This window comes from Pelodiscus sinensis, chromosome 3, assembly GCF_052426305.1.
Source record: "Pelodiscus sinensis isolate ZL-2025 chromosome 3, ASM5242630v1, whole genome shotgun sequence".
In the NCBI taxonomy this organism is placed as follows: Eukaryota; Metazoa; Chordata; order Testudines; family Trionychidae; genus Pelodiscus; species Pelodiscus sinensis.
Window position 1 is genome coordinate 131,357,033 of NC_143054.1, and position 11,536 is coordinate 131,368,568.

The following is an 11,536-nucleotide window of genomic DNA, read 5'->3' on the forward strand; positions in this document are numbered from 1 at the left end:
CTGCCCCGGCAGTGGGGCTGGGGACTCAGCAGTCTGGTTTGTCAGGGTTACAGCAGCCTGGCAGGAGGGCAGCTAGGGCTCACAGCAGGGAGGGGAGGTGGGCTAGGGGGCCAGTAGCAGGGGACCTCCGCTGGTCCAGAAAGTTCCCTCATTTAGGACTGGTCAGGTCTCAAGGGTGCTGGACCATAGAGGTCCAACCTGTAGTCTTCTGTGACCTGCATTGGCTGCCTACTGGATCTGAGATTAAAATTTAGGGATTGATTTTAATCTATACAACTCTAAAGGGTTTCAGACATTCCTACCTGAGAGAGTCTCTCTCTCTCTCTCTTTTTCTGTGATACTGCCACAGACCCAATAAGTGGAGTCTGAAGTATGTTCATCCTTGGTTTAAACATGAGTAGGCTTGTAAGAGGATGTCCTGTGTAGGGGGGTGGGCACAAAGAGGCTCTCTGCTTTTGACCTTGCTTTGCCACATGATCCAGCCTGGATTTATTAATCTTCTTGAGATGCTATAAAGCCCTTCCCTTTCCCTCTACCTTGGCATTTATTGATGTAGTAGATTGAAAAAGACACAATGAAAAATAAAGACACAGCAGTGTCTAAGAAGCCATGTAGGAAAAAAAAAGTCTACCTTTTTTAGGGCAAAGAAGCTGGTCCACCCTGAAAGATGATCAAACACCTTTCTGGAAAGGGGTCAGGTGATCCCTATAAAGAGCCTGAGAACTCAGGAGAGAGGTTGACTCCTGTGAATGGCTCTGGTCTCTTTGTTGGTCCGGGGAATAGTTTTATTTTGTGTTACTTTTGTTGTTTAAATTAACAAATTCTGCTCTAAGTTTAGGGCCTGGAAAAGATCTTGATGTACACTCCTTCCTTAGCTGGAGAAACATGATATTTATATGGTAGAAGCATGAGTTTGTGTATAGGGTATTCTTGTGTATTCTCTCAATTTGTGTAGCCCTATCTCAATGAATAAAAATAAATAAATAAAAATTAAAAACCAATTAACTAAATGAATGAATGTCATGTAGTACCTGAATTCCTCTGTGTTTGGCATTTGTTGATTCAGAAGATTTAATAGGACCAATGATCAGTCTGTGAATTAAATAAAATACATTTTCTAATTACTTAATGAAGTCTTTGAAGTTCCTATCACAATTAATTTGTTTCTTATAGAAAAAATGTATTATGCAAAAGTTAGAGAAGGAAAAGAGCCTCTATTAGGTAATTGTATCCATTCCCTGGGGGTTAGTGCTGGATTGCTCCTATGTCATATTTTAGTGCTTTCCCCAGCACTTTCAAAATCAATTAAATAGGCTCTCAATTTTCTATTTACAAAACAAACTCTGCTTCTTACATATAAAAATGAAATCTCTTGTCCTGCAGACCTCCCTCAAAACTGTCTAGTTCTTCTATAGACTGACCCTAATTGTTGACCAAAATGTTTTTTCTCTACTTGCCTGTTGTGAAAAACAATGGTAAAGTAATACTAAAGGTGCCACATGTAGCCCCAATGTAACCTCCTTGACCTCAGTGGAGAGGTGTCCATTTATACCAGGGATAACTTCACCAATGAGCTTTGTACTTTTTAATTTTACTGCTATATTTGGTATTGCTTGGAAAGGTTATTTTTCTGTAGTCATTTCCACATGAGATTTTCAACAACTTCCAATCTGTGCATTTGGCTTGGTAAGGCCTGAGATTCTTGAGGCTTTTGAAGTGGTGAGTTATAACTCCAGTAACTTATGTTGAAAAGAGAAACAAACCAGGAAAAAACATCAGTTGTCAGAGAAAGTTGGAAACTATCTTAGCCAATTTGGTATTGGTAGATCTGGAGAAGCAATGTTTAATTAAGGACAGGCTGTGGATGTAGGCAGTGAAATTCATGTTTAAGTAACCTGATGAAAAGCTTGAAGATAAGAGACATTCAGTATATTCAACATGCTTAGATTTTCAGAAAATATTTGACACTGTTTCAAGTCATATTAAAGTCTCACATAGGCACCTGCAAGAGGAGGTAAAATAGGGAGCTAAATAGAAAATTAACTTAAATAGCAGGAGATAGCAAGGAAGGGAGAGCGGGATGAGAGATTGGTACTAGCAGGAAGAATAGTGTTTCTTAGGGTATGTCTAAAATGGGACCATAGCATGGCCCAATTCAACTTCCTTGGACTATAAATGGCTTTCTAAACCTTCAGACTCAAGCTGGAGCTATTTGGGGGGGGGGGTTGTTTTGTTTGGTTTTTTTAATCCTCATGTAGACATATTCTTAGGGTACATCTAGACTACAGGGTTTTGTCGATGGAAGTTTTGTCAACAGATACCGTCGACAAAACTTCTGTCGACATAGAGCGTCTAGACACATTCAGTTCTGTTGACAAAGCAAGCTGCTTTGTTGACAAAACCCTGTAGTCTAGACGCAACCCTACAGGCAATAACACCTTCTGTCGACAGAAATCTGTCGACAGAAGGTGTTATGCCTCGTAAAATGAGGTTTACCAGCGTTGACAAAACTGCTGAGTTCTGTCGACGTTATGTCGACAGAACTCAGCGGTAGTGTAGACGCAGGTATAGTTTTGTCGACAAAAGTCCACTTTTGTCGACAAAACTCAGTAGTCTAGACACACCCTTGGGGTACGTCTAGACTACCGCGTTTTGTCGACGGAAGTTTTGTCGACAGATACTGTCGACAAAACTTCCGTCAACAAAGAGCGTCCAGACACATTGAGTTCTGTCGACAAAGCAAGCTGCTTTGTCGACAGAACTCCGTAGTCTGGACGCAATGTTACAGGCAATAACACCTTCTGTCGACAGAGTTCTGTCGACAGAAGGTGTTATGCCTCGTAAAATGAGGTATACCAGCGTCGACAAAACTGCTGAGTTCTGGTATAGTTTTGTCGACAAAAGTCCACTTTTGTCGACAAAACTAGGTAATCTAGACACACCCCTAGAGTCCAGGCAGATCTCGGCTTTCATAATCTTTTCATAGAATCATAGAATACTAGAACTGGAAGAGAGCTCAGGGGATCATCAAGTCCAGTCCCCTGCCCTCACAGTAGGACCAAGCACCATCTAGTTCATATTTTATTTTTATTTTTTTAAATAATGTTTCTACTGAGGTCTCTTCTTTGCAGAGAGAGCCTAGAAAATGCAAGTGGATTGTGAGAGATGCAACTTTGACAACAGGATTTTTCACAAAATCATAGGTTATTTATGGGCTTTACCTAATAAGCAGTTTAGATAAAAGGTGTCATACATAAACCTTATTGCAAGTAAAAATCCATGCTGATACAATACAGTTAACCAAATGAGCGCTTCAACATAATGCATGCAATAACATTAATTTTAGAAAGACCACACTCAGCACCTGAGAAACTCCCTTGGAAAGCAATTCATTGATCCAATACCCAATAAGTTTTCTTTTCACTCAGCTAATACCTACTTAGTACTCAACAAACTATAGAAAGTTTAAGGTGAAATTCAATAACCACTTTTCCAACTTCTGAGTAGTAGTATGCATCAGCTGCAAGAGTGTTGAGGCACAAAAGCATCCTACGCAGATCCTCTGCACAAATTTTCATTTGTACTATTTCTCTTGTTTGTTATTCTGATGAATACCTGGACCAGTCATAATTATCTACATGCAGCTGTGCTGAATCGCTAGTTGGTCCCTAAACATGGAAAAGGTCAGCAGCAGGTCCTTCTAAAATGGCCTTGAAGTGCTTGCTCTGCATATGTGTTTGTGTGTATCTCTCTCCAACTCCCAAATCAAAACAATGTCAGGTCAATCAAGGCTGGTAATAACTTCCTTGCTGGTATTAGGATAATTAGTAAATCCCACAGCAGTAACTTGTGACTTTGAAAAAATGACCTGCTTGATGAAAGTCAATGGATCCAAATTCGGGATTTCCCCCTGGCTTCTAGGCAAATAACTGAGCTGGTGAACTAGCTGCCTCTGACACTCATCATCACTTCAAATTCTTGCTATGGGAGACATGCATACTTGATGATTTAATCAATGTCTCCATCAGGAGAGTGTAATGTCAGCAGTTCCAAACAAAGTACTGTGTAACCTTCGCTTACTCTGAAGTTCCTAATGCTCTATGCTCTGCCGAGGGGGAAGTAATGGTAGCTTGATATAGGATGACGAGACAGCAAGTATGAAAAATCAGGACAGGGGTTGGAGGGGTGATAAGTGCATATATAAGACAAAATCCTCACTATCAGGATTGTCCCTATGAAATCAGGACAGCTGGTCATACTAGCTCACCAGAGCCAGTTAGAAGGGTTCCCAGATCTCTTGATTCCCAAGTTAATATCTGGAGCTCAGATCATTCTTCAGTTAGTACTTTGTTTTGATATCAGAGATAACAGGTGAATTGCTATCTAGCTAAGAGGCCCCTATTAAAACAAATTGTGTTCTTTTTACTTATTTATAAGATTGCTGGTAGTCAACACAGTGTAAAATGTTACTATTAGGATAAAAAAATCTAAATAGAAAAAATGTTTGACTTACTCGGGACACTTTTTTCATTAAATTTTTGCAAGCATCTTTTGATCATTTTTAATTTTGTTTTATTTGGGAGGCACCACTGTGACATCCTGAGCTCCACTCACAGATATTGAATGAAGATACTTTTAAAATTCCAAGGAAAATGTTCCCAGTTAATTCTATTTACCTGCTTGCATCAGCAAGAGTTTACAACCACCCAACCTTGGGATAAAGAGCTTGTCAGTAGCTTAGTGTCACCATTAAAAGGAAACTTATTGTGACAGTTCATACTGGTGAAGAGGAAGTGCTCTGAAAAGAACAAAAGTGAGGTGCTCTGTCGACTTTCAGAAATCCTTCTCATACATTCATGGCCACTGTGAACTAACCCTGGGCTGCTGCTGTTTCCCTATACAAAGAAAGCAGAAAGCTGAGAGCTGGGCACCCGCTTTGTGCCACAGAAACCAGCTAAAACCACAGGACATTTGGAATTTCCATTCTGTGAAGAAGTCTGATACCTTGAAAAAGTCTGTGATTTGAATCAGAATGAAAACTTGGCATTTCCCATGGTAAGGATATTCCAAAAAATGTATTTCAAACATACAGAATTTATTTTTTTCAAAAAGATAGGGAGCAGCGAGTTATCTTCCACCCCTAGATTTAAAAGAGATCTGTGCTATGGAATGGGAAACTTAAGGCTATTGTCTGAGTATGGATTCTGCTTCACGCTTAAACACAAGTCCCCCTCTTCTGTCCACTCATGCATCTGTCTAACTGGGTTTCCTGCCTAACTCTAATCTCAATCAAACATCTAGCCCTCTCAATGGTAGCCCTTTCTCAAGTTAAGGAAATTACATTTTAAAAAGTAGTATTGATTCTTTGCCCTAGTAACATCGCATGAGTTATATTGCCATATTTCTTCCAATGAATGCCAAAATATTAATCACTAACTGGCGTGGGAAACTATAGTCTTCAAATTCTCAGAAATCATAACTGGTAGACGAAACAGAAGTGCCTCAGCTGCCATTGCAGAGCACTGTGGTAAAATTAATACAATTTAATGATAAAGAACCCTCGAGCAGTAATCCAAGTGGTTCCAAGTATACACTGTGCCTCCTTTCAACGTGATCATTTACACTCAGTTAATATTTACAATGAGTTGCATTCTTCCATAACAGTGCTAACATAAGGAAGTTTGTTTTACTGTGCTCAGATTTCATGAAATAACTCCTGCAAAGATGGCTTCATTATTCTCACTGAAACAAACAGGTTTATGTGTTCCTGTGCTAATGCAGCAATTTGCAGATTCTGAAGAACAACTGATTTTGTTTGTGCTCTAGAAATAAATGACCGCATATATATATATATTTTTACTTTGTATATTATTTAGTACAGTGTACAACAAGTATGCAGCATTTCCTGGAATTTCCTCAGCTAAGACTGAGGGCCCATTACAAATAGATATTGAGGAAAGTATACTGTAAGCTTTGGCAAACGGTCAAGATAAATTATGTCTGTTAACACAGAATTCAGGGCAGAGGAGAGTATGTCTGATGGTTACAGAATGGGAGTGGGTGTCCGATACAACACAAAAGTTTAAAGAAATAATTCAAGGCATGAGAGAACAAAATCTAATGGTTAAAGCAACAGATTGGTGGCTAGTTTCAATTCCAGTTGTGCCCTTGACTAGCTACATGACTTTGAGCAAATCAATTGATTTTTTCCCCCCTGTAAAGATGGTCAAAATTGTGTGGTTTTTTCCTGCAGAAAATATTGGTTTTTTAATTGAAAACCACATAATTTCAGCCAGAAACTTTTGAAAACAATATCTTCCATTTTTTCCAGCAAAAAACAAGTCCCTTTCTGTGAAAATTTTCATTTAGTCAGGAATCGAGTTTTCCATCAAAATTAAATTTCAATTGGATTTTTTGGACCAAATCTGCTTCCGTTTGTTTTCCCATCAATCTCACAGGCTTCTTACTTAAATGTTGTAGGATTTGCATGGTTGGGATTCCTGAGCACTGCAGATAAAAATGATAGTATGTGTATTTCCATACTAAATCCCCATTTAAGCATGCGATTACACTAACCGGAATGAATATTTCATCATTATGCAGGCCTTTGTGCGCCATTGTGGCATATTCATGGATGCCGATATAGGATGCATTGACAGAATGCACGATGCAAGGCTGTTCTGGAGGTCTGGTCTGTCTCAGCATGGGAACACTGGTACTTTATTCCCTCCTAGAAACACAGTTTTCAGTGGGGGACTGTGTTCGCTGAGATCTTAGCCAATCCAGCCTGCCCTTTACTGCCTTTTACTTATCCTGATTTCTGCCATCTGGCGGGTGGCAGTATGCTAATGGCACTGCTTACAAACTTATTTTGGATTGACTGCTTCCTGGAGTGGTCCTTATACACCATCAGCAGTACAGCCCTGGTTTGCCATCATTTGACCCTCAGAATCTGCAGCCTTTGGCTCAGACACAATAGTCTCTTGGACATCCTCACCGAGTCTGTAGTTGGATCAGAAGTGCCTAACAATGAGAAAAATAGTTTATGAACGTTCTTGATTTCCCAAATGAGTTTGTAATGTTTCTACATAAATAAAAATGTGACTTTTAATTCAAATGCCACTCCTTTTGTTATCTTGCTGTGTTTTCTACTGCTGAGTTCTAAGCTTGGTTCAAGTCAGATTCCTTAGAAAAGAATTGAACAGTAACCAGAAAGATTTTCTTTTAAGCAGGGGCAATCCAGTGAAATAGAGTAACATTAATGATTATTTCAAATTTATTTTCACCACAGTTCTCCTGGGTGTTGTGGTTGTTTTGCAAATCCCAGATTGGGAAAGAATAATTATTCCAGGCTTTAGGGCATCAAATTATGGAACTGAAGTCTTTGTGTCTTGTACCTGATGAAATTATAAATTACTCGAGGCGTTTGTGAGTTACAGGGGAGATACTGCGTAAAAATTTGATGATAACATTCCAAGTCAAACCACTAATTGCCTAGCTTCATATTCCCTTCTCTTTTCATTTATAGGGAAAGTAATTTACTCTTACTTATTAAAAGGAATTATCCCACCCATTAAAGAGAAAAGTTACATAATGTAATAGTTTTGCAGATGTCAATGAATACCTTTGCCTTTCTGACACTCTGTACCTCTTACTGATTAAAAGGTAAATTGGGGGGGGGGGGGCAATCCTATCCCCATGGACTCTGGATACTCACCCAAGCTTGTGAAACATCTTTTAATGTGTGGTCACAGCACCACTCTGGTTTGCCAGGTCACCCCTATGATGGAGGGGCAGCCAGGACAAATTCCAGTCACTGGTATTAGATCTGACCTGAGAGTTGCAGCACCTCTCAGGTTTGGCCTTGCAAAGTGGTTGGGTGTTTGTGACCCCCCACAAGGAAATTAACTATGTGATCCCAGTAGCTAATGCTCAGTGAAAATTGTGGCCCTGATTTTGCTCCTCCTTGGTTGTTTCTTTCTCTGGCGGAGGCACTCCATTGGTGTGTAGGGGATTCCCATGAAGCTATTTCTGCAGAAGCACAAGAAATAGAAACATGATTGCTAGTGCACACATAGCATTGACATGCACTCTTTTGACATACAAAACATTTTTTTGCTGTCCCATGGCAAGCAGACACCTCCATGAACACCCCAGGCATGGTGAATTCAGCCTGGGGAGGTGCTCACGGTGGGACAAAGGATCGGTAGTTGTTTTCATTTCTACAGGCAACTAGGGACAATATTGTAAATTCTGCCACCATTTCCAGAGGCAGGGGTCATCGAAGCTGATCTCACTCCTGATGGTAAGCAAGGGCACCTGTCCTGCATTCACAAGATTTCAGACTTGGTCCCTATGCTGCTCACCTGTATGCTGCTTTGGTCCCTGCACAAATGATCACCGATTAGTGCAGGAAAGTTTTCTAATGGGGGGGGAGGATGGGAGCAGTAACAAAGCAGCTCTGCTAAGGAGCAGATAATTGGTGAGTACCCTCAGGAAAATTTCCTAGCGATCTTGTTGGAGAATTTCTGTGAAACCTATGTGCATTAACACTGCTTAGTTGCACAGGGGAATGTGAAGCACATGTAAACACAACTAATCTTGTACATTTCTATTCTGTGCCCACTTCTAGATGAGACAAAGGGAAATATAAATCTGCCATAAAACTGAGTAGCATCAACTCAAAAAGGTCACTTATCAGAGCTCTCTTCTTCCTGATCGTACACTCTGGAGGCTGTTGGGACCAGCTAGACCCTTCTATAGTGCAAAAGTATTGCCGACTCACTGCATCACAGGATGATCCTGCACGTCTTCCACACCACTTCCAACTCAACTTCCTTTTCAACAGCTTTGGCCTCAGGGCTGAGTCATCTGTTCACTGTCTACAGCCCTGCTGAAACATCCATGGGGCTGGCTCTTGGTGGTAGAAGGATGGTATCCATCTCTTTACAGAATCAGCAGATCATCAGCCCAGCACCAGAATGACGGTTTGAATCCCTTGCCTTTTGGTATCCCTGTCTCAACACTTTTATCTTTTTTATGGCACTGAGGAGTGTCTCACTCATAGTCCTTATGCAACATGCCACGAGAAATCTGTCCCCAGGTATCAAAGTTCCTATGACAGGAGTGGAGCTGGGACTGCACAGACTCCTCTTCTCATAGTGCCGGCCGATCCAACAACTGAGGTGCGTTCCGAAAAGGAGAGCATTTGCTGCATGGAGCCAGGAAGATGTGATGTAAGCTCTCTACTCCATGCAAACAGGATATGGAATTTTAAAAATTCCAAGGCCTTTAAAGGGGGAAAGGCAGAAGTCAGTGTACCTGGTTGCAGTCACATTCAAACCTCTGACTAGAGTGATCAGGATGGGAATGGAAGGAAAACCTCCCGCAGGCCATTTACAGTGACCTAACCTAGTGCTGTGTCTACAATGACACTTTGCCTCAAAAAGCTCTGCACCTCTCGTTGAGATGATTTTATTTTGTCAGCAAAGTAGGAGATTTTTGCAGAAGCAGCACTGTAATGTGTACACCTCCACTGTTTTGTGGATAAAAGCTGAATTTTATCGACAAACATCTGTAGTAGAGAAAAGGCCTAAGGCTGTTTCAGACCAACCGAAGTGTCCAAAACCCCTTTTGCAGCAGTTTAACTAAAGCTGATTTTATTCACATCTCTAGTTAAATTGGTACAATTGACTCACATAAACCAAGCCTCAGCTAGTGGGCCAGATTCCCCACTGCATCCTATAGTCATTTACAATGCACAAATGGATGTAAAATGCTACCATTCTGATTTGTTAATGTTTTGTGCACACTTTGCTAAGGCATAAATTACAACACAAAGTAGAATCAGGTACAATGCTTTTAGATAATACAAGAAAAAAACAGCCATTTGATTTGTCAAATCAGATAAATTATCACCTCTTGCAGCTGTGCTTTTTGATTAAAAACAGCATGTTTGCTCAGATAGTTTCCTTAATCATTTCCCCTTCCCTTCTCATCAAAAATGTCCTTTGAGTGTTGGATTAAGGACCTTTAGAGCAATTTATTACAGAAAGCAAGACCAAAAAGAGTTGTCTGAAGAACCTGTGGTTCAGCCAATGGCATCACTACCAATCTAATGCTATTATGTATCTTCATCAGGTGGCTGATAGATTTTTAAAAGCAATCTGGCGAAGAGACCATCAGCACTCTATAATACACAGGTGAACTTAGTCTTGCTGTCTTTGTTAATCTGCTTGTATTATCAAGACCACAAGCATTGCTCATGGTCAGTCTGTTTTCTTCTTAAACCATATATTGAAGGGTTTATTTTTTTGATATTTCTATTCATTCTCACGTTGCAGCTTGGTGCAATCAGAATTGTTTCTGTTACTGTTGTAGTGGACGATGTTTCATAACATTTTACTTGCAGGTCATTATTTAGAGACTGGCAAAAGGAAATAAATGACTTTTTCTGGAGGCAGGTTTATTTATTAAAAAACCCATGTTGTATAAATGAAATTGTACAAGCTGACAATTGGATAACATGAGAACTTTTCATTGTGAAGAGTTTACCCCTGCTAACTGGATATTATCTAATTTTGAGAAGCAGCTCTTGAATATATATTAACTAATTAGCATAGCAGACTACCTGAATGCAGTGATCCATGCTTTTACAATGTCCAATTATATTAGGGTGGAGATTTTTATGTGGAGCTTTCCTTAAAACCTGCTCACAAACTGCTGCTCTTGTAGAATATAATGCATGCTTGCTCCGTGGCCTCCTAGCATGACCAAGACTACTGACAGCAATTACAGGGCAGAATGGACAATGACCATAGGGACAATTGGTTTCTCCCGGTACTCAGATCACTTAAGGAAATTCTTCAAAAGAAAAAATAGTCATTATCTCTCCTATAGAGTGAATGTTAGAATGAAGCGCTTGCACAGCCTGTACCTGGTTTCTGCTGTATCCCTCCCCCCACAGGAGTTCCATATTAAGGGAGCTGATATAATTAGGGTAATCTTCTCCACTCATCCTTAATTAACTGGTCTCTTGCGGGTGTTTCTTTCACACTGACACAGGTATGAATACATGATGATTTACTAAAAGGGATTTTCTAATCAATTGCATTAAACAGTATATATAGTACTATATATTGATATTCTCCAAAATCATATTGATTTTGGCAGCTAGCATGTTAAAATTCACACTACAAGGAGTTGTTTAGAGCTGTCATGAAATCTGCTTCTTTCTGTCATTCCACATAGAAACACAATGCCCAACAGTCTTACTGTGCAAAAGGTCTGTAGAAACAGCAAAACTAGACAAGGAAGTAAACCATAAGGGACTAAATTCTAATATTTATATCTTCAAGAGTGGACATAAAATGACAGGTGTAAAAAGTTAAAGGCTTCTAGGTTGAAACTCCTTTAAAAATCAAGGGATGTATTTATTTAATCCTTGCAATCCTGTAAAACTTAATTTTATAAACAATATCTTTCTTTGAACTTTTGCTATCTATAATCCCTTTCCGAATACTAAAAGACCTACATT

General features: G+C 39.8%; 1 long non-coding RNA gene across 1 annotated transcript; it reads right to left on the reverse strand.

The window, feature by feature from the left end:
- Positions 1–8,990: 8,990 nt before the first annotated feature.
- On the reverse strand, positions 8,991–10,424 carry LOC142827648 (uncharacterized). Its single transcript, XR_012902350.2, has 2 exons — positions 9,919–10,424; positions 8,991–9,289 (listed from the first exon to the last, which is right to left on the reverse strand). It is a non-coding gene; the product is annotated as an uncharacterized LOC142827648 (long non-coding RNA).
- Positions 10,425–11,536: the final 1,112 nt, after the last annotated feature.